General features: G+C 38.8%; 1 non-coding gene and 1 pseudogene across 1 annotated transcript; one reads left to right on the top strand and one right to left on the bottom strand.

The window, feature by feature from the left end:
• The window catches only part of LOC103663133, a 46,542-nt pseudogene extending 30,466 nt beyond the window's left edge, over positions 1–16,076 (bottom strand).
• LOC121102161 lies at positions 12,882–12,987 on the top strand. Its single transcript, XR_005834249.1, has one exon. It is a non-coding gene; the product is annotated as a U6 spliceosomal RNA (small nuclear RNA).
• Positions 16,077–24,712: the final 8,636 nt, after the last annotated feature.

Below are 24,712 nucleotides of genomic sequence, written 5' to 3' on the forward strand. Positions count from 1 at the left end.
GTAAGCGGGGCCTTTGGGAAATGATTAGGTCTTGGGGGGTAGCTCTCATGAATGGGATTAGTGTTCTTATAGAGGAGACCCCCAGAGCTCCCTAACCCTTTCTCCATGTGAGGATACAATGAGAAGTCTGCAACCCAGAAGAGAACCTTCACCCAAACATGCAGCACCCTGATCATGGACTTGTAGCCCCCAGAACTGTAAGAAACGAATTTCCATGGTCAGCTACTCAGTCTGAGGTATTTTGTTACAGCAGCCCGAAGGGACTAAGACAGCTTCTGTAAGATGATTATTTTGAATTCTTTATCAGGCAATTCATATATCTCCATTTCTTTCCAGTTGGTTACTAGAGATTTATTTTATTCCTTTAGATGGGTCATGTATTCCTAATTCTTTATGCTCCAGTAGCTTTAGGTTGATGTCTGCACATTTGAAGAAACCATCACTTCTATCAGACTTTATGGACTGGCTTTGATTCAGAAAGACCTCCATCAACCTGGCTACGTTCTGGCCTTTGTACCTAGGTACCCCAAGCATTCAGTCTTTTTTCTTTCTCTTTCTTTCTTTCTTTCTTTCTTTCTTTCTTTCTTTCTTTCTTTCGTTTTTCTGTTTTTTTGTTTTTTTTTTTTTTCTGTTTTCTGGAACCCATAATCTTGTGCTCCCTCTGGTGTCTGACTGTGCTGGCTCCTTTGGCATTTACTGTGAACAATAAACAGAAACTGGCCTGCAGGGAGTGCACTAAAACTGGAGATGTTAAAGACATGTTCTACTTCCCTCCCTCTCTGCTGGGGGAAAGGTCTCTGTTCTGAGCCTTTTCCCAATCTTGCAGATCTATGTTGGCTTCAGGGAACTTTCTTCCCTTTTTCCTTTGTCCTACCTGTTCAAGGCATCCAGACAACGACAATTCTTCCAGCACTCTGTGAGAAGCAAGACAGAAACCGGCCCTTTGGGGTACCCAGCAGAAGAGAGGGAGGCCAGGTGCATGCTCCACTCTCCTTCCCCCCCACACACAGCTGTAGAAGTCACAGGCTGAGCTGACTTCTCCTGGCACCGAGCTGTACCAGTTTGCAGGGCTTGGGGCTGACACAGATAAAATGAAATTACTCTTCTTACCCATTTCAGTGCAGCTGTTTTCAGTTTTATGTTTGTCTGAGGTGCTGCAACTTCTTAAGTAGATTCTGGACTTCTCATAAAGATAGCTGGGACTGCCTGTTCCACCATCTTTCTGATATCACTCAGAAAACTCAGGGAAAGTTAGTTTCACTTAACCCAACATAGCCAGAATCTTATTTCAACTTATAATCAACATGAAAAAGTATTAATTAGGTATTTTATATTCTTTTTTACATACTAAGTCTTTGGAACCTAATGTATACTTTGCATTTATAACACATCTCAGCGTAGCTAATGACTAGTCACGTTATAAACCGGAAGCTCTAGATCTCCCTATTCATGGCCATCCCCAGATCTTAATTCTTTCCCCAGGGGACGGTTCTCTTCATCTATCACTCTCCAGGTCTATAAGTGAGGCAGACCTTATAGAGAATGTCTTTCCTGGAGCTACATGGCTTTCACAGCTCCCTCATATTTTATGTATGTTTGGAGGGTCCACTGATAACTTTAGAGGTTGAGTAATCATAGTCTGTTGCTTGTTAAGTTTATGTGTCTTTGGCAATAGATTTCCCTCAAAAAGAAATAAGTATTGTTTCTGTTCAATTCCTTATAAAGCAATCCTATTCAAAGACCTTGTATAGACAGTTTCTTAGGATGTCTTAGGAGAGACCTGAACTCAGAAGAGAACTGGGGCCTCCATGTGATGCTCGCATTGGCTTTGGTGACAGACATAGAAGTGGTTGGCATTTTTATCCTATCAGTCAATATAGATTGCAGGCTGAGATAAAGTGTCTCCCTTATTAAAGATGTACTTCCCGGGGTGACTGGGCGGCTCAGTCAGTTAAGCATCTGACTCTTGGTTTTAGCTCAGGTCATGATCTCTTGGGTTGTGGAGTCAAGCCCCACGTCAGGCTCCTTGCTCAATGGGGAATCATGAAAGATTCTCTCCCTCTGCCCCTCCCCCCTCAAAATAAATAAATAAATCTTTTTTTAAAAAATAAAGATGTACTTCCTTCTCCCTTTGCTTGCAATAAGGTGGCCAACCATCTGGTTTGCTTAGGACTAAGACGGTTTCTAGGATGTAGAACTTTCTATTTTAAGACTGAAGTAGTCCCAGGCAAACAGGGATGAGTTTGCCACAGTTGTTGGCAGATAAGTCAGATCTAGACTTAGATTGTCTCCTTCAGGATTTTTTTCCCCAAAGTTCCATCCCCATGGTATTTTAGGATCTGTTATCTATAGCAGCCTGTTTCCAGGTGTTAGATGTTGTATTAGTTATAAGTTGTATTTGAATGCATACATCAGAAACCAAATTACAGATGCTTAACTAAATAGAAGAATATTTTTCTCAATAACTGGAAGTATGAAACTAGATTGTCCAAGTCTGCCATGGTAACTCCATAAAAGCATAAAGGATTCCAGTTCAAGCTACCTTTTTTCTACTCTACTTTTTGAGCATTTGGTTTTTACCCTTATCATCACAAAAAGGCTGCTCCATCTTCAGGAACTGCATATGTATTTTAGGCAGGAAAGAGAATGAGATTTAGGGTAAAGTACCAACAAAGAGAATGTGCCAACTGAGGCTGTACTAATATTAACCAAAAAAAGGCATTCTCAGAAGCCCTAGTCAGTTGATTTCCACATATTTCCCATTGCCTGGATTATATAGCTACTCCAAGCTGCAAAGAAATCTTGAAAATGAGCATTTTTCAGTTTCATTGATGCTTCAAAAGTCTATAGCTTCTGTTAGTAAAGGAGAAGGGAGAAAGGGATATTAATTAGGTAACTGATTTATAACTGAATACTATATAATACAGATAAAAGTCATTTTATTAAATCTGAAAGAAAAAATGCATAGAGTTTTTGAAGATAAAGTAACAATGGAAGGGCCTACTTTTACACATAATTCTTTACAAATGAATTTGCTCAGTGATTTGATTAAATTCATGACTTTTATGTTAAAAACTTCAAAGAAATGTGGGTGACCCTAAAAGAATTAGACTGAACCAAAGAGAATTTTGCTAACTCCTGTCCTTGTTTCTTTTTGGTAATTCTTCAACGTCTGAGACTATGAAAGTCAAAGTCATAAACTCTGTCACCAGAGTGGTAACACAAATTAGTGAAAAATATTGGTATAAGACACATATTTTGATTACATGTTAAAAATTGCTTAATATTCTTCACATCTAGAGAAAAATGTGTTTTCTTCCATTTTTCTGGACGTACATTGATCTTCAGGTCTATTTTTCGTTTTCCACTTTTAAGACACAGTAAAGAGAAATAGTTCTCTACTGTGAGAAAACTAACAGTGCAAACACAATGATAAATGGCAACTGGCATTTGGCCTAGATTTGGAAAGCCAATTGTGAGTGCTTGTGTTTGGCAAATAGGAGAGAACCCACCATATGCAAAGAGCTAATGTTTATTACCATACAGAGGTTCAGATCCAGTATTGCCAGATTATGTTTAGGATACAGATATTTTATATCAAATTTCCTGAGTCTTAACTGTTAGTTAAAAAAAAAACCATAAAAACAATGTACAGAGTAGATATACCAGTTCTGTAAGTCAGATATCGATTATGGACCACCAATTGGATACTTTTGCTCTAGAGAAAACCCCAGAAAATTCCCAAAATGCCATATATTTGGAAAGCAGTACAAGAGCATTAGATGTTTGGACATGGGGCAGACAGAAAATAAAACTGGTAGACCAGATTTGGAGGAAAAACACAGAAATCACACATGATATGTCCTGATGTCATAAAGATGTAATAGACGCTTTAATTAAATTTTTCAAGAACTCTTTGTATACACTTCAGCCTGATTTTAATCACTTTTCAAATAATGGTAGTAATCAATGCACTTTGATAAAAACAGGGCCAGCTAAAGTGGTCGGCACCAATAAATGCTAATGAGGTTCAATAAATGTTTTGCAGATTAAGTACTAGGTCTTAAATTTTGATCTACAAAAGTCTGAAAAGCTGTATACGAAATGGGAGCAAAAATGTTTGGGAAAAAGAAAAGAGAACTACAAATTGGATAAATAAAAACTTAAACAGTATAGCAGGATGGTTTAAAAAAAATAGGCTTTGGAATCAGACAGATCTGATTTAAAAGCTAGGACTTGCCCTTCATAGTTCTATGAAATGTAATAAGTTATCTTACTTCTTCAAGTATCAATTTTCTTGTATGACCCAGCAATTGCACTACTAGGTATTTACCCCAAAGATACAACTGTAGTGATCTGAAGGGGCAACTACACCCCAATGTATATAGCAGCAGTGTCCACAATACCTAAACTATAGAAAGAATCCAGATGTCCATGGACAGATGAATGGATAAAGAAAGACAATTATCATATGATTTCATTTATATGTGGAATTTAAGAAACAAAACAGAGAAGCATACGGGAAGGGAGGGAAAATAAAACAAGATGAAACAAGAGAGGGAGACAAACTATAAGAGACTCTCAATCATAGGAAACAAACAGGGTTCCTGGTGAGGAGAGGGTGGGGGATGAGGTAACTGGGTGATGGACATTAGGGTGGGCACGTGATGTAATGAGCACTGGGTGTTATATAAGACAGATGAATCACTGAACTCTACCTCTGAAACTAATAATATGCTATATTTAATTAATTGAATATAAGTTTAAAAAAGTATCAATTTTCTTAAGTACAAAATCTCACTCATGATAGTCCCTAGCTTAAGGGTTGCTGTAATGCTTACATTATTGTTTAGGCAATATATGTAAAGCATTTAGCAAATTACCTAGTGCAGAATAAGAACTGCAATACCTGATATATAGTAAGATTCTCTAAGACTATGGATATCTTTTTTATGTATATTTTTATATATAATATTCAAGAAAGCTATCACATGCAAGGAAATTCCACCAGTTTTACCAGTTTGAATTATTTCCTTGAAGATTCTAAATATTTTAGCATACTCATTCTGTATGCTTAGTTTAATAGGAGGGTATTGATTTAACATAAGTTTTCCCTGGTTACACCAGCATTTTTTTTTACTTAAGAAGAAAAAATATGCACCCTAAAGAACAGCGTAAGTTTAACTGTGCTTTAATCACAATCTCATTTTTACATGGACTTAACAAACCCAGTGTTCTTTGCTTTCAAGCGAAAGATGAGCCTCTGAATGGCAGCATTTGATAAATGTGGTGTCAAACGCCTAATGAGGCCTAGAAATCAATCAGGCATGTTTCCGTCACTGAGTAATGCAGACAAGACAGAACATGCCTGGGATCAGAGCCCTCCCCTTGGGGTTCTTGTGAGTCTAGGGGAAAAGAGTACCATAATAGTCACCACTTTTTGAAATCTCAGAAATTGCCTTTTAGGAGAAGACTGTGCCCTCTAAAACCCTTTGCTAAGTTTTTCCCAGGATTTGGGGGGGCAGGGACTACCTCTGTGTTGTTCACAGTTCTATTCCATCACATATGGAAAGTGCTGGCCAACCTCTTGTGTGAATGAACCAAACTCTAAGCTTTTTATGGTGATACTTTTCCTGATGGATAAGAGAAAAGCTGAAATGTCCAAAATAGCCCTCAAAGTTTGCACCTTTAATTTAACAATTGATTAGTCATGTCAGTTTTTTTAAATAATATTTTTTATTATATTATGTTAGTCACCATACAGTACATTCCTAGTTTTTGATGTAAAGATCCATGATTCATTACTCACGTCAGTTTTGAGTGAAATAAGCAAAGTTATTTTTATGTTCTTTCCCCTCCCAACAAGCATATATTAGATGCTTAATAAATGTCTACTAAGCTAAGCTAATATTTTCCATTTCCTTTTAAAAATGACTAGCAATGCAAACTTTATACTAATCTAAAGTGTACATAGCTTGTTCTTGAAAATAAAAGGACAGTGTAATGAATTCATGAGATTGGAAATCTATAAAAACCATGAAATCAGAGTTAATTCTAATAAAAGAGGGAGAGTACAAGTGTTGAGTTGAGAAAGAATAAAATATTCTAATTCTAGACTCATACTAATTTTTCCTTAACTACGAGGCATGTTAAAGAGAGAAAATAATGAGCCCATCTGGTTTAAAGTTCAACATGATTGTGTTAAATAAGAGCACCAGGCTATTCTATGACTGCAAAGCACATTTGGTTACCTGTTACAGCATTCAGTGACAACCTAGTTGGAGCAATTTGAACAAGGGAATTAAGGATTCATCGAGGAGAAAATGACAGCAATTCCAGCTACGTACATGTAAGTAATTCAATAAAATACAATTCCTTCCCCAGAATTTATTAGCATATCAAATAGATGAACTCAGTCTATACCCAGACAGTTCCCATTAGAACCCCCTGATACTAAAACAGATGGCATCATTCTGGATAATGTAAAAGGAGTGGCTCTTTAAAAAGACAGACGTAGCTGCAGAATTTTAAGATACAACTAAACAAAACCTGAACCCTGAAATTGTAGGAAAGACATTTTTTGATTTATTAAGTCCATTCCACCTGTTCTTGTATGTATGTCTGAAACATTCTACATATGCTTCCACTCAGACTAGGTAGGAATTTGGGGTTGGCCATATATACTTTCTACTCCACTTCTCTGCGAGGAACGTGTAACTATCTTTGCCCTAAATCTGTATGTTTAATTTTGTGGTAAATATTTTGCTTTGAATTTATAGTGGGACAAACATAAATGCCTCAGAAATGTATTTGCTTCCTAAACCATGTGAATTTCAAAGGGGAAAATATTTTCTTATTTCTTAGAATGTGATAAATGTGATAAAATAGAAAGTAAGGAAAGGAAGACATCTGTGTGATTAAGTAACATGACAACAGAGAGCAAATGATGATCTAGAACCTCCTAGGCTAGGCTTTAAGAAGGTCTGACAGCTTCTGCTTCATGCTCTTAGACCCTTAAGCTGGCGTGCAAGAGGGTTAAGTAACTGGAGGAAGAGGCCCTGTGGGGCGGCCCTGAGGCTGAGATGCAATAGGGCAGCAAAAGCCACATGAAGAAGCATCAAGTGCCAGAGACAGGAGTGAAGAAGCTGTCCTCAGGAGTCCAGCCCCCAGCCATTCCCACAGGGGGCCCCAGACATGGTGGAGCTGAGACAAATCATCTCTTGCCCAAATTCTTGACAGAATTATGAGAAATATTTGAATGGTTGTTATTTTAAGCCACTCTTTCCTCCTCTCTAATTTCCGCATCAAAGTCCCACACTGGTACATATGATCACTGAAGCCAGAGTCACAGGCCTGTGGCGGTGGCAAGGATGTCCACTAATGTGTATCCTGACACTTCCATTACAGGGTGGGACATAACAAGGAAATTTCTCCAGTACATGAAAGGATAATTGTCCCCATGAACAAGACAGATGAGCACGGAACATACCTTATTGCCATGATAGGGAAAATGTGAGCAATTAACTAGGGACCATGCCATAAATTTAGATGCAACTTGAGAGCAGGACTTCATCTGCCAATTTCACCTAGAAAAGAAACTAGCAGGGGTGCCTGACTGGGTTGGTAGAGCATGCAACTCTTGATCTTGGGGTCGTGATTTCAAGCCCCACGTTGGGTGTAGAGATTACTTAAGTAAATAAATAAATCTTTAAAAAAAAAGAGAAAGTCTAGCAAATGCATAGCAGACAGTACTTGTTAAATAAATTAAAGAATTATGGAATTATACATTTTGCATATCTCTCATTTTGACAAATATTAGTATGTCTTTCTTGTTGACAAGAGAGTTTCTATATATTTTTTCCCTTTTGATCACTGTCACAGGGTGGGGATAGGATAAGTGGTAATGGCTTCTGAGGACTATTTGATGAAATTGTTTAAGTGAAAATGGACATAGAATAATTAATACAACCTAGTCAAGTTATTGAATTTCAAGGACAAAGGAATAATACTTTACTTACCAAAAGGAGAAAACACGTTTGATGGTGAATTTTATGTGTCAATTTAACTAGACCATGGGGTATCCAGATATTTGGTCAAATCTTTTTTTTTTTTTAATATCCATCAGTTTACACAGTAACAAGATTTTATTTTTTTTAATTTTTTTAGAATAAATATGTATTGCTTGTAATTGCTGACTATTCAGGCCAATGTGCCATCTGTTCTATCATCAGTTAAACAAGATATGGGGCTAATATATTTTTCTCTCCACTGGGTTTTAGGTACATAGAAATGGGCTGATAATTTTTGGTTCATAACATACTTTTTTAAATAATAATTTTTTATTATATTATGGTAGTCACCATACAGTACATCCCTAGTTTCTGATGTAAAGTTCCATGATTCATTACTTGCGTATAACACAGAGTGCATTTGGTCAAATCTTATTCTGGATTTGTCTGTGAGAGTGTTTCTGGTTGAGATTGACATTTGAATCAGTAAACTGAGTAAGCAAAGTGTTCTCTCTAATATGGATGGACTTTATCCAATCATTTGAAGACCTGATTAGAACAAAAAGACAGCATAAGAGGGAAATTTGCCTCCCTAACTGTTGAGCTGGGACATCAACTTCTCCTGCCCTAGGACTAGAACTTAAACCAATTGGCTTTTCCTCTGACCTTCAGACTTAGAGTGAAAATTATACCATTGGCTCTTTCAGTTCTCAGACCTCTGGACTCGAACTGGAGCTATACTAACGGCTCTCTTGGGTCTCCAGCTTACCAACTGCAGATCTGGGGACTTCTCAGCTTCCATAACCATGTGAGCCAATTCCTTATTTTATATATTTTATATCTACACCTATATAAAAATATGTACACCTATATATCTCTCTCTCTCTCTCTCTCTCTCTCTCTCTCTCTATATATATATATATATATCTCAGGGACACAATATCTACATGCCTTTTTTGGACAAAAAATCTATTTGACAGTGAACTCCAACCAGCCAAGAGATGAATCAAAATAAAGATATTCTTAAATAGGGAGGTTGTGAAACAGCTGATAGCAAGCCTTGTGGTCCCCAAACAGTACTAAGATGTCATAAGCCCAAAAACATGAAAATGACAACTTACCTAGAAAATCAGCCAGAGGGAGGAAGGGATGAGGGCAAATTGAAAAGCACAAATATTCTCATTTATATATTAGCAAAATAATAGATAACATTTAAAAAAACACATCATGGAACAAATGGCTCCAACGGCTTAGGCTTTTTTTTAATAACCTTTTACTGTTAACCTTAGAAGGATTCTTTACAAAGTAATATATCTTCATGAATAAACATTCACTTAAATTTAGCAATTCCTTCAGGGTCATCCATTTTTCTTCCTTTAAAATTATATGGACTTAAATCTAAAAATTTTAATATAAGGGTGTCTGGCTGGCTCAGTCAGTGGAGCATTCCGCTCTTGATCTCAGAGTCATGAGTTCAAGCCCCACACAGGGCATAGAGCTTACTCAAAAATAAATAAATAAATAAAAATTTTTAAAAAATAATAAAGAATAAAAAATTTAATGTAAAAGACAATGGATGTAATCTATTACTTTTTTTCAGAGAGAGAAAGAGGGGGGAGGGGCAGAGAGAAAGAATCTTAAGCAGGTTTCATGTCCAGTGTGGAGCCTGACACAGGGCTTGATCTCACAACCCTGAGATCATGACCTGAGCCAAATCCAAGAGTCTGTTGCTTAACCGACTGAGCCACCCAGGCACTCTGGATGTAAACTGTTATTAATCAGTTATTTCTCTCTAACTTCTCTATCCATGCAGACATAGAAAACATGTTAGAAAACTTTTTTTCTTTCAAAGGATCCCACCAAAATGTTTTCCACGTTGAAAAAGCAACAAACATTCTCAAGCATAAAAGGACCCAGGAAATATAAAAATCTTGGGACTTTTCAGGAACAAACATTTATGCTTTAATTTATGCCAGTAAATCCAATAAAAAGATGAGTTAAAAGTGTGTATAATTAGAATTATTTTTGTTTTTAAATAATGACAGCCAAAACCATCTTCACCCACACAGCTTATTGTCTACATTTATAGGACTTCATCATTCCACTGTCGTCATCAATATAACTTTGCTATTCCAGGAAACTCTTACACAGTAAAATAGAAGTTGCAAATAACTCTTTTGTTCATTCCAAGAATTTCATGAAAGATCCTTAAATTCTTCAATAAAAAAAAACAGAAATGATAGCTTACATCCCCAGACTCAACCCATCACCTCAAAATCCACCAATTTTTAAATATTAGACAGTAACTCTTACCCAGTTCTATTCAAGCCCCTACATGAAAAGTTCAGGCTTAACCCGGACTTCAAATTACATTATTACTTAGGATCACTTCTCATTGGTGATGATAGAACAGCATAAAAGATCAAATCCGAGAAGGAATTAGTACGATGAAAAGATTAAAAGTTTTTGAATCTTGGGGCGCCTGTGTGGCTCAGTCAGTTAAGTATCTGCCTCTTGGTTTCAGCTCAGGTCATGATCTCAGGGTCCTGAGATCAATCCCCATGTTGGGCTCTACATTCAGTGTGGAGTCTGCTTCTCTCCTTCTCTCTCTCCCTCTACTCCTCCGCCCCCGCCCCCCACTCACACACACGTTCTTTCTCTTGTTCTTCCTCTCTAAAATAAAAAAATAAATAAAATATTTTTAAAAAGAAGTTTTCTGAATTTTATAAGAACTTTTTAAAATCCAAGATAATACATTTATTCTCAGTGTGACCTTAGACAATTTACTAAACCTTTCTGAGATTCCAGTTATTTGGAAATTGGTGGTTATACTAACTAGGTCACTTACTTATGGGTTCGAAGGTTGACGAACTATGATCTATGGGCCAAATCTGGCTTTACAGTCTGTTCTTGTACAGCCTGGGAACAAAGAATGTTTTCCACATTTTTAAATATTTGCATAGAAAAAGGAAGAAGAGGACAGACTGTATGTGGTCCACAAAGCCCCAGTTATTTACTATCTGGCCCTTTAGAGAAACAATTTGCTAATCCCTGTGTGATGGTTAAATTTATGTGTCAGCTTGACTGGGCCAAGGAATGCCCAGATTAAACCTTATTTGGGGGTGTGTCTGTGAGGGTGATTCTGGATAGGTTAACATTTGAATCAGTGGACTCAGTAAAGTAGATTGCCTTCCCCGACGTGTGTGGGCTTCATCTGATCCATTGACAGCCTTCAAAAAAGAACAAAATAGAATAAATAAGCAAATGAAGGAGAAATATTTTCCTTGTTTCCTGCCTGCCAGCCTACTGAGCCAAGACATCAATCTTCTTCTGACCTTGGAATGGAATTTATACTGTGGGCTTGCCTGGTTCTCAGGTCTTCAGACTCGGACTAGAATTTTACCACCAACCCTCCTGGGTCTCCAGCTCTTTGTCAACCTCCATAATCACGTGAGCTAATTCCTCATAATAAATCTCTTGTATTATCTATACCCTACTGGTTCTGTTTCTGTGAAGAATCTTGACTAATACACCCTAATAATGATGAATGCTAGAGAGTTGATATAGGTAGTTGAGGTAGGATAATGAAGGGACTGAATCAAAGCAAATTGGTTTTTGTTAACAATTTTATTCATTAGTATAGAGGGAAAAAAGCATTCAATAGGTCAACAATTACCAAGTGCTAGAAGGTGTGTTGATTTTCTCCAGCCACAAAATTTCATCTGGAAAAGCAGCTGCTGGATTCACTAGCAGATTACATTTACAGTAATCCACTTTCATCCTCCAAGATCTGCCTGTCTTCTGGGGCTCCTGGGTGGCTCAGTCATTAAGCGTCTGCCTTCGGCTCAGGGCGTGATCCCAGGGTTCTGAGATCGAACCCCGCATCAGGCTCCTCAGCTGGGAGCCTGCTTCTTCCTCTCCCACTCCCCCTGCTCGTGTTCCCTCTCTCGTTGGCTGTCTCTCTCTCTCTGTCAAAAAAAAAAAAAAAAAAAAATCTTAAAAAAAAAAAAAATCTGCCTGTCTTCTAAACAGAGCAAAAGGTGAATTGAATGGAGCTGTGGTAGAAATCATTCCTGCATTTTCCAAGTCTTTGTGGGCACTACTTTCTGCAATCAAGTAAATGCTGTCTTAGAACCCTTTAGTGAATATAAACTCTTCCTGGTTTGCTTGGGACTTTCTTAGTTTGGGCATTCTAGGACTCCCCTCAGCCCTGGACAAACCAGGTGGTTGCTCATTCTAATATAAAGAGTATAATAGAGTGATTTGGTTGCTTCTAAGTGACCCGGAGAGCTAGGGGAAAGAAAATTATAAACTCAGAGTTTGAAGTTAACCACCCAAGTCTGGGTCAGAACCTCAAACTCTATGACTGACTGCCCTGAAAGGAACATTTCCCTTACATAGGGATTAGATCATGTGTCCACTGATGGCAATTTAAGTAACTATTTTGCCACTGCATGCCATGAAAAGCAAGTGCTCTTTTTACCAAAGGAAACAGGGTTATTACTGCCTTTAAATCTAATCACATCCAAGAATCAATCCCAGAAAATCCAGAGCCAATTCAGGATACCAATCTTTAAGGTTCTGTTCTTCTGGAACCATGTCCAACATCAACTTCGATAATAGGGTTCAATCAGAGAAAAAGAACTGCCATGAGTGATGCAGAAAAAGGAATTTATTAAGAGATTGATTAGGCCTTACAGTACCCTGGGGGTTGTATTTGAAAGCCGAAACCAAAATTTTACTACTTTAAGAGTAAATTCAGTCATTCCAGGTTAAACGCAGCCAATTTAGCATTTGTCGTTTTCTGCTTTTCTCAAAGGAATGGCATGAAAGTTCCCAAAGGAGGGTCATCATAAGAAGCAGGGGTGGGGAGTGCTCTCTTTGGCAGCACATATACAAAATTGGAACCATACAAAGAAGATTAGCTTGGCTCCTGCGCAAGGATGACATGCAAATTCGTGAAGCGTTCTATAGTTTTGCCTTGTAATATGCCCTGAGTCTATTTTCCATTAAAAGAAGAAAGCGGAAAAAAGAAGCAGCAGCAGCAGAGGTGGGAAGTGGGAGATTGGAGGTAGCCTTGTCTCCCTACATAGCCTGGGCCCTACACTCTGCTGCCATCTAGTGAGATTCCAGTCCCACTCAATGCTCAGATGTGTCACGCGTCCACGTTGGCATTTACTGAGGCCGCCAAGTTCCCACCTGGTCTTTGTCTTATGGTCCACACCTCTTTCCTCTGTAGTGTCCCTCATCAAGAATATAAGACTTTCTCAGGTCTACCAAGACTCTCTCTCTTTCTCTCAGCTAACAGCTGTGCTCTCCTTAAGGATATAGGAAAAAATTAGCACACGACACCACCCCAGTTGCACCAGACTTCCATCAAACCCTCTGCCCTTGACACTCTATTTTTTGGCCCTCCTAACCTGGTGGCATGGTGTCCCCATAATACTGTGACGTGGCCTTCTTGTGCGGTTCCAGACAAGAAATGAGAGAGAAAACAGATGCTCATACTATGGGGGAGTCCATCCCTCCTCCTTTACTGAGCACACAAGGCTCCTTCTCAGAGAACTTCACACCCATCCAATTCCATCCTTGACCTCCTCAACTATTCTCCCTGCTCTAGCCCACAGAAGGTTCATCATGCCTGTGTCGCCTGATTTTATTTTTGTTTGTGCTGGATTTATGTTTAAAACTTTGATAAAATATTCTACATATTCCATACACGTTGAAAACACCACACTATGTTACAAATGTTTACAATAAGGCAAACTGGAGCATTCTCCATCTGCGTGGTGACGATGTTGACGCTCCGTTAGTGCCCCGTCTAAAGACTGTTGTCAGACATGTCAACATCCTACACGTCAGTTGAGAAACAGGTTGTACCAAATCCAGGGCTTTTGTTTTAGTTTTTTAAAATATTTTATTTATTTATTTGATAGAGAGAGGCAGCAAGATTGAGAGCACAAGCAGGGGGAGCTGCAGGCAGAGGGAGAAGGAGAAGCAGGTTTCCTGCAGATCAAGGAGTATGATGCCACTCGGGGCTGGATCCCAGGACCCTGGGATCATGACCTGAGCCAAAGAAAGACGCTTAATTGACTGAGCCACCCGGGTTTTTAAATCCAGGGCTTTTAAAACAAAGTAAAATAGTAGAGTTGAGAAATGGAAGTATTACTGATAAAACAAGGACTTAAATTTGTGGCACAAAATTGGAAATGTATACTTTCTACTCTGAGCTTTTCAACACTAGTTGAGAAATCGAAAAACTAATAAAACCTGTCTTTTTTGGTTGCAGCCCATTTAATTTTTAACTGCAAGATCCAGGCTGTATATTGTGAAAACAATTCTTCTCCTTCAATAATTATTGAGAAGAAGATGCGAATTTTCTACACAGGCTGCTAGCAATGATTAATAGATATCGTTTCCTTTTGGACTAAGTTACCAGACCTTGAGTCACCAGCATAGCTCAGAAATCCTGGAGATAAGCAGTAGCCTAAGTGAAAGTACCTACAAACAAGATGTAAGTACATATGAGGATGAACTCTCAAAGTAACGCACAAAAGCCAGCGTGCCCACTTGCCCCTGCCCACCCGATTCTCTGAAAAATTAAAAATGTGCAATGTAAAAATGTATGGAAATACGAATTTACTTAACTTGGCTTTTCTGAGACGGTTAGTGTAAATACACACTTCAAGCTGTTTGTTTTTAGTTGCTGGAAGCAAAATGTGTGAAATTTTTCTAAAGAAACAAAGACTAGGGGCACCTGGGTGGCTTAGTTGTTAAGCGTCTGCCTTTGGCTCAGGGCGTGATCCCAGCATTCTGGGATCGAGCCCCGCATAGGGTTCCCTGCTCAGCAGGAAGCCTGCTTCTCCCTCTGCCACTCCCTCTGCTTGTGTTCCCTCTCTCGCTGCCTCTCCCTCTATCAAATAAATAAATAAAATCTTAAAAAAAAAAAAAAAAGAAGAAGAAGAAGAAGAAACGAAGACTAAATTCTCTTGCTGGAGTGTGACAAAAGATTCTAAGAGCCTCTGAAGCGCGCTACCATATTATCTTCCCTGTGCGTCTAGCGACCATTCCAACACTACCGTCTCCCCCATGAGCTCTCCTCCCCGCCAAGCCCAACCTCAATATGGCTTCTATTAGGTCCTCCCTCAGGGCAGGGCCTGGAAAGATCTCCAAGGTGCTGGGTACCCATGCTGTAAGAACTTTATTCTTATTTCTGATAACATGTGAGGGACAAACAAAATTTTAAAAGAAAGAAAGAAATTAAAAAGAAAATCATTCACTCAAAAAGAAGTTATTTGTAAGTACTGTCAATAAGAATTTGCTGCAGCAATGACCAAATCCCCTCTCTACCTAACCTGGTGTCCTGACATATCCATTACATGTTCAAGCCTCACAGCAGAGTTCTGGCTTCTTACTGCTGCATGCGTTCGGTGGGTTGGGTAACTTTTTTCTAGAAATGTATGAAAGATACATAGATAAAAAATTACAATTGGGGTCAAATTCAGCATTATCCAACTTTTTCCTCCGTTCACTTTCTATTGCCTTTTCTTCTCCTTTCTCATCTTCCTCAAAATCATCAGCACATCTATGGCTTCTCCAGTAAAGTGATACACAGTATGTGGAATGATATTTTCCAGAAGTGTCGAAATCCTTATTCTGATGCTGATGTGAATTCTGAACCTTCATCCAGTGGCGCTTCATCTCCAGATGCTATCAGCAGGCTGAAGACATTAATTATTTAAAAAAATGAATTCCTCCAAACTTGTTCAGTAATTGTTCTAACAGTGCCTAGACAGCGCGTTTCTGTTTTTTCTTGATTGTTTTAGCTGCAATAAGTTTCTTTTTTTACAATTAGTGTTACATCCATCGCAGTCAACTCTTTCAAGGCCCCCAAAACAAAAATTTCTGCCTTATGTGGGTCTGATTTTATCTTGTAAGGTTTTGCCAGAACTTTATTGGTAAAGTGGTCATAGGGTTCAACATGGAAATCTAAAACAAAAGATATAGATCATCAGGATCTGAAAATTTCACTTTAATATCCTGCAGGTTTGTGCAACATTGATTCATCGTATTTCTGTACTAATTCACTCACCTATCTAGAGATTGGAGAATATTTCTAGAGCAGGAAAACCAGCACTTGAAAATTCAGTTTGGATCTGGGCTTCCTACTGTTGCTGCCTTCTCTTCTGGTCTGTCTCATTTATTTTTCAGGACTGTTTCAGTCTTTTTGGGTTTCTATAACAAAATACCACAGACTGGATGGATTATATACAACAAACAGTTATTTCTTATAGTTTTGGAAGCTTCGAAGTCCAAGATCGGGGTGCCAACACGCTTGGGTTCTGCTGAGAGCCCTCTTCTGGACTGCAGGCTGCAGACCGCTCACCATGTTTTCACATGGTGAATGAGTGAGCTAGCTCTCTGGAGTTTTCTAAGAGCATTAATCCCATTTGAGGGCTCCCATTATGACCTAATCAAAGGCCCCAGCTCCTAATACCATCAACTTAGGGGTTAAGATTGCGGTATATAAATGTTGAAAGGACATAAACACTCAGACCTTAGCGAGGACCCCAATTTATTCTCTGCATCATTTTCACTGTGCCATTCTACCCTTGCTTCTGGAAGTTCAACCTCATGGCAGAAAAGTTTTCCCTTGCCAAGGAAAGGTTGGGTTTAATGCTGCATACTTTATTTCCAAGTATAATTACTTCATAGGTATCACTTTCCAAATAAGCACATTTCTCCTGAAGGCATTTCAGTGCATTGGGACTTCCTATCGCGTAGGTAAAGTTTCAATGTAGCTTGAAGGAATGCAAAAGACTTGAGTCATTCTTGAAAAGATACCAAAATTTGAAGATTCTGCATCACCAGGCACATTAGGTTTCCTTTCTTATCTTGCACTTCTAGCAGCTTCTAAGAAATCTGAAGGAGCATCATCTGTTGCCAGGATTCCTGCTTTGAGCCCTCACGACTCCTCCGACCGTGGCTATGATCACTCTTGGGCCATGGCCCCCAGTAACACTGCTCTCATGCCAAGGAGAGATTTTCAACACCTCCTTGACACATTAATCTGGCTTAGTAGTCTCCCAAATTACATGTTATACCCACGAGAGGTGCTTTTTCTCACTTAAAAGCAAAAATAATCATATACATGGGTTCATGTCTAGTGTTCTGTTTTCAGGGGGCAAAGGAATTCTCAAAGGCCCCATTCTAGGAGCACCTAGGGAAGGATCATAGCATAAAAAGGACTGGTTTGGGTGCAGAGGGGGACATATGTGGCCACGCTTTACAATATCATTCCACCACAGGACCTACAGGCCAGTGTCCTTTGTCCACAAGGCAGTGCGTGTTCTGATGACCCGGGCCAAGAATTCCAGCCTCGTTTCCTGTTACTCCCAGTCCTTCCCTTCACACATGTATAAACCTGTATCCCCACGGTACCTCATCTAAACCTCAGCACACTCTACAACCAGGATATATTCTTGCTTTTTTCTTCTCCACTAGAACCCGTCAGAGGAAGGTTGATAAAGTAACACCCCCTCTATCTAATAGTACATATAATAACTACTCGGTTAATATAAATGAGTGAATAAAGCAAATGATGAACATGGCTAATCGCCTACCGGATTTATTTTAATTGTTGGGTACTTACCTTACCTTGTCCCTTGGCAAACAGATGTCTGCTCACTTTCACCACCGCCCCCAACCCAGGCCCCGCTTCCATTATCACCAGTTCACTGTGAGGGCTTTGAGGACAAGAAAAATTAGCTTGTGTTCCCTGAAGCACAGATCACACTGCCTGGAACAAAATTATTATTTTAACTGAATTCACAATATTTTCTCAGGTTGGCTTTTCACCTTGTGTATCACCAAATGGACACCACTTCTATCCTCCAAAACAGGCTTTAAAATACATTTTACAGTCTTCTCACTTTATCTCATAAGATTTACTGCAAATGGAAGTCACTGTGAGTGATTCGACACTTATCATCAAGCTATTATGAAGATTTCAAAATGCTTTAAAATTGATTCGGCAGTTAAATATTTTTCCATTGCTCCTTGGAGAGGCTCTAGAAATCTTCGTCTTTTCCTTCTCCCTGTAACTTTATTTTATTTTGGTTTCTAAACATGTTTGCAGGACATTAAAACAAACCACTGAGACAAATCTATGAGGCAGTTTAAATGAATTGGAATTTGTAAGAACTTTCCTTTTTAATCTGGAACCTCTCGGGAGTAATAAAGGCAACATTTTGCTCTTGGAATTAAATTCATTCTGTCTTTTTCTTTAGAAGCAATAGAGATTCCAGTATTAGGGCTCATTATTTCAGCTTCCATAAGAGTTTAAACACATCTGAAAAGGTGACCAGCTTTCTGAGGAAAGAGACATGAGGAACGAGGAAATCCATGACGTAAAGTTGGAATTGAAGATAGAAATCTGATAGCCAGGTAACACCCTTGTTGGAAAACTACCGGAATTTAGTCAGTGATGAGTTCCAGTGTTAGTTATATTAAAGACGTAATTCTCATGCAAAGGCCAAAAACTATTGTACTTTGTTTTTTGTCATGTCTTCCAATCTTGTCCATTTCCTCACTTGGTATTTGGGTTCATTGTCAAATTATACCATGTTGTGGGTAGGCTTCCAGAACCTTCCCACCACCAACAGTGGCAATGAGATATCTGATTTAAAAGTAGCCCCAGACATCAAATAACGTCAGTTTGATACTAAGAACTTTAAATTCTTCATATATAACAGCATTTCAATACTCTATGCAGAGAGCTATATCATAAATTTAGAGTAGATACTTTTTCCTGAAGTAAAAAAAAAAAAGAAGTTAAAAAAGAAGTTGTGAGGAAAAAAATCAACTTTAACTCACCATGTCCGAGAGTTGGGGGATGGATAAAATAGGCGATGTGGATTAAGAAGTGCACGTGGTGTGATGAGCACTGGCTGTTGTATGGAACCTGAAGCTAATATTACATTGTATGCTAACTACCTGGAATTAAAATAAAAACTTTATAAAATAAGTTTACAAACACTTAAAAATACTTACCCTATCCTAAAGAAGAAAATTATCACTGTGTAATAAAAATTAAAGCTCCCAGGGCACCTGGGTAGTGCAGCATTAAGCATCTGCCTTCGGCTCGGGGCGTAATCCCGGCATTCCGGGATCGAGTCCCACATAGGGCTCCTCCGCTGGGAGCCTGCTTCTTCCTCTCCCACTCCCCCTGCTTCTGTTCCCTCTCTCGCTGGCTGGCTGTCTGTCACATAAATAAATAAAATCTTTAAAAAAAAATTAAAGCTCCCTCTTCTTTTACAACTAAGTCACATCTCATAATAGGAATTTGATATTCAAACAATGAGAAAAATCAGATTGTCACTTTTTGTTGAAGAAGTAACAAAACTACTGCTTTGTTTTATTTATCAAAATATTGTATATTAAACCTTACTCGGGAGTTATTTCTCAAGTTAAGCAAACACAAAACTTATAAGACAAACACAGAAGAACTTTCAGGAAAGGATTCCAGCAGAAACAGGCAGACATTTGTACTGTTACTTAACTAAGAAGAAAAGGAAGTTGCGAGGTTTTGAGCCAAATGTTTGTGGCACCCAGTGTTTGAAGCTAACGTAAACTATTCCTTCTTTGTCCACCAGAGTCAACCATTTACCTCACTCCCAAACTCTCAACTGAATCACAGGAACACAGACATCTCAGCAACGTCCTGGGAGATAAAAGGAACGAAAGAAAGCAAATACTAAACTTATATCATTGTTTTCAAAGGAAAAATATTTAAAGAAGCTTCTCCAACTGGTTTTCTGTTTTGCTGTTGTTTGATTTGGGTTTGGGGAGTGGAAGATGCAACCTCATCTTTGGGATCTAGTTTTCTTCAAGTGCACAGCAATGTATGTTGTCTTCCAAATTTGCAGAGTCCTGGTGGAAACATTAAGAATTTTAGGGAATATTAACTGCTCTGTATTCCCTTCGATTTTTGTTATTTCCATTTTGTGTAATCAGAAAAAAATAACTAACTTATGATATTAGAGATAATCAGTCACAGAAGATCAGAAAATTAACTTTCCCTAAAGTGGATCATTAATTTTTATATCAATCACTTAAGAAGTGGTACTGAAATACATCCGGCATTCAGGAGGACTCAGATCAAGCCTGAAACAACAATTTAGGACCCAAGAGTGCAGAAGAAGTTTGCAAACTCAAAGTGAGTGAAAGTAAGCAACCCATGGCACATTTATGCTCCTCTTGAATCTCTGTCTTATTCTAGTCATCTATATTCCCCACGCTTGTCACTAAAGTTCCTGGACATAAGAACCTGAAAGATACAATTGTGTGCTTTTATAAATATTCAATTAATGCGCACTTCATAATTTCGAAATTTTTGTGACCAAATAAAGACCCTCATCTCACAACAACCGTTGAATCTACCCTTTTCTTTCTTTAAGAGCACAATGCCAATTTGCTTAAAAAAAAAAAAAAAAAAAAAGCAACATCACGGAATGAAAACACCAAAGAAGAAATACTTTGGGAGGATGGCATAACAGAATAAAAATTCTCTAAAGAGATAGCCTCGATTTATCATTTTTTCCCTCTTATCCGCCGGAAAAGATCTTCAGTCTCCCAAGAATCAGTTTTGTTTATCCAGCAGATAAACAAAAGAGTCCACGATTTATAATGTAAGAATGATAATAAATTAGAATGCCGTCATGTATAGTCCCTGTGGCATTTTTTATCTAGCAGCTGTCTCCTCTGTCTCTGTTAATTCTCAAAAACGAAACTAAATCTAGATAGTCCTCTTATAAATTGTGATATATTTCTGGGAACTTTGGAAAACCTTCAGCTACACTGCAATTGTGTCACACTATATATAGTAAGAAAATTATATTTTTGTCAACTTCCTGGTAACTGTTGGAATTAAGTCAGGCTTTTATGAAAAATCACCAAAAAACCTTTCTAATTATAGAATTACCATTTAAGTAACTGATCACAAATTCTAATTTGCTCTAGTATTCTATTAATTTTTTTAAATTACTAATATCATGTTATCAGACATCAATAGAAGCATATTGTAGTGCTTAGGAAAATGCCTGATACAAAGTAGACATTCAATAAATATTTTTTTAATAAGCGATGAAAAAGGGGCTCCTGGGTAGTGTAGTCATCGAGCATCCGCTCCTGGTTTCGGCTCAGTTCATGACCTCAGGGTCATGGGATCAAGCCCTGTGCCGGGCTCCACGCTCAGTGTGCAGTCTGCTTAAGACTGTCTCTCCCTAGGGCGCCTGGGTGGCTCAGTCGTTAAGTATCTGCCTTTGGCTCAGGGTGTGATCCCGACATTCTGGGATGGAGCCCCACATCAGGCTCCTCTGCTGGGAGCCTGCTTCTTCCTCTCCCACTCTCTCTGCTTGTGTTCCCTCTCTCGCTGGCTGTCTCTCTCTCTGTCAAATAAATAAATAAAATCTTTAAAAAACAAAAAAAAGACTATCTCTCCCTCTTCCTCTGCCCCTCCCAAGCCACCCCCTACCTGCCGCATGCACTCTCTCTCCAAAATAAATAAATCTTTAAAAATAAATAAATAAATGATGAAAAAGATACTCTTAACTTTATTATCTACCTTCATGTAAACCAAAGTTTTGTTTTCCTGTTACTATAATACCTAAATGTAAAACATTCCATCTGATTTGAACCATTAGCCCTACCTAAAATAATCTGAATTTTTAAATTTAGCCAGACCCACTACATTCTTAATAGGACATGGACCATGCAGAAAAAACTACAGGGGTATAACAATCAGCCTCCTGCCCATAAAGAGCTTACAAAATAGGAAGGACAAGTACATTAATAGTTATAAGACAAGAGAAAATACAAGGTTGGAAGACAAGGGAGTATACAAGAGTTAACCAAGGAGCTTAGCAAAGGTGTCATGGAAAAGGTAACATCTGAAATAAATTACAGAAAGAGGTAACAAGTCTTTGGCATATCACATTAGAAAAATAGGCTATCCCAAGCAAAGAAAACACAATGTACTTTTTCAGGTCTATTCAAGGAACTATGACTAACCCACTTTTACTGGAACAAATGGTCAATGTAGAAATACAGTGCAAGAGAAGCCTGAAAGTTGATGTTCAGCTTGGGGCTGGAGTCTATACTTACTGTGGTAGGTAAAGGTTTAAGGTTTGTATGCATCAGGATCTGAAGCAATTGGCACATTCCGATGGTATCAATAAGGGGAGTTGGAGGAAGACAGTATTTACAAAGGGTGTGTGGGCTGAGTAAGGGGTACCAACAAGGGATAGGAACAACATCCTGCCACAGCAGCAGGGTCAGCACCACTAGTCCCAAAGGGGAAGTGGAAGGAAGTATTACTGCAACCTGCAGAGAGAAGCTATAACTATAAGAAAATGCCTCCTGACATGAAGCAAGGCCTTCTGTGGAGGTGGGCAGGCAACCTATGGGTAAGCAAGGGCGGGGGGGGGGGGGAGGGGGGGGTNNACCGTAACTTCCTGTTTGCTCCCTCCAATCTGCTGCCAGTGCCCGCTGCTGGCTAAATCCAAATGGAAGCCCGAGGCAAGGAAGCCCATTGATACAGTCCAAATAGGTCTTCCCCCCAAGGCATAGAGCAGGGCAGAGAAAGGAATGGATCTGAAGGGGCAGAAGGCAAATATCTAGCACAAAGTTTGGGGGGCATAACTCTTTTTTTTTTTTTTTAAGATTTTATTTATTTGACAGAGAGGCAGTCAGCGAGAGAGGGAACACAAGCAAGGGGAGTGGGAGAGGAAGAAGCAGGCCCACAGCGGAGGAGCCTGATGTGGGGCTCGATCCCATAACGCCAGGATCACGCCCTGAGCCGAAGGCAGACGCCTAACCGCTGCGCCACCCAGGTGCCCCTGGGGGCATAACTCTTAGGCAAATTAATCCAACAGTCTGGTGTTAATCCAATAGAATCAAGAGATGTGTAGTTTAGGAAACTAAGAACATAATAAAAAAGACTAGTAAAGAAAGTGAGAAATTGGGCCATGGCAGTGGAAAAAGAAGTGAAAATTTGTCTATGAGAAATATTACAGTGATAAATTTTGGGGCTTCTAAAGGATTAAATGTATGGGGAAAGGAAAATTAGATGTCCAGAATTTTAAATCTCAGTTCCTGGGAGAATAGGCCATTTTAGAAACCTAAAAATTAAGTGCTGGACTTTAGAGTACAATAGATAGAATTTCTAAGTCCTTCTCACGGGAATGGGGTACACTGGAGAATGTGCGCTAAGAGTAGTATCTTAGAAGTCAGGCACAAGCCAAGGTCACATCAGAAAGCATAAGAAAATGAATCCAGATCAATTTGGGGCCCAATATCACCCCTATACTCTTCCTTAAAAAAAAAAAAAGCTGCTTTAAAAAATCATACTGCCGATTCCTCTCCCAAAAAATATTATCCAAAAAAAAAAAAAACCAAAAAAACCCAAACATGTAAATGGGTAAGTCGTAGGGAAGGACAAGTGGGAACTATCTAACATAGAATGAAAAGCAAACAACTGTAGTAATTGTAGTTATAAAACAAACTGCACAGTCATAACTCTTGAAAGGCTGTGTAAAATAAAATCAGTAATTTGGCAATAAAACAAATAAAAATCCAAGAATATACCAAACAAGGAGTAGGAGAGGTCGGAGGGAAGAGCATCACTGTCAACCATTAAAACAGTGTGGTAGTGTCAGCGGACTAATCACAGAGATGAAGAGCAAAGAATGATGCATCTGGAAGAGACATGTGTGCATGTAGCAAAAAAAAAAAATGTTTTTAAAATTAGGGAAGGGGAGGGGCGCCTGGGTGGCTCCGGCCAGAGTCCTGGGTTTGAGCTCCCCCCCACTGGGGTTCTCTGTTCAGTGGGGAGTCTGCTTCTCCTTCGCCTTCTGTCCTTCCCCTCCTCCTGCTCTTGCATTCTCTCTCTCTCTCAAATAAATAAATAAAATCATTTTAAAAATAAAAAATAGTACTAAATAAATAAAATAAAATTAGAGAAAGGGAAATATGGATCGCTCAATAAATTGTTTGGAAACAGCTAATCTTTTGGAAAAGATTAACATAAGATTTGTTATCATTTAGGAATGGCTTTATGTGCAAGTAGCAGAAATCCCAACTAACAGTTGCCTAAAAAAAGTTGGGGGGAGGGTTACATGCTTGGCCAACAAGACCTCTGGGGATAGGCATTTCAGGACTGACAACAGCTCAACAATGTCACCAAGAACCAGGTTGTTTCTCTTTCTACTCCACCATCGTTACTCTGCTGGGTTTGTTTTCGTCCTTACCACCTCAGGATACAGACAGGTGTCAGCTGTACCTCATGACCTCAGGCCTGTGTTCCAAGCAAACAGAAAGGGGAAGGGCAAAGGGCAAAATGGCCATGCCAGTCCACACATGCACCCAAATCTTGCCAGTGATGGCATCTGTAACTGGATTATTCTTCCTAAATCAGTAAGCCTGAATTCCTCTATGATTCTCAGTATTTTGAATTATCTTAAATTTTATTTTTAGCACAGACCACTTACTAGATTCCTTCTTGTGGAAATGAGCTGCAATGAAAACTTACTTTTATGTACCAAACCCCCGGGAGTACAAAAATTATGGGTTGTCTTAGCAATAATGCTGAGTCTCTAAGAACTTTATTTAATGCATTTAGATAACTTGTGTATTTCCAAGTATCT

This window comes from Ursus maritimus, unplaced genomic scaffold, assembly GCF_017311325.1.
Source record: "Ursus maritimus isolate PB19 unplaced genomic scaffold, ASM1731132v1 scaffold_12, whole genome shotgun sequence".
NCBI lineage: Eukaryota > Metazoa > Chordata > Mammalia > Carnivora > Ursidae > Ursus > Ursus maritimus.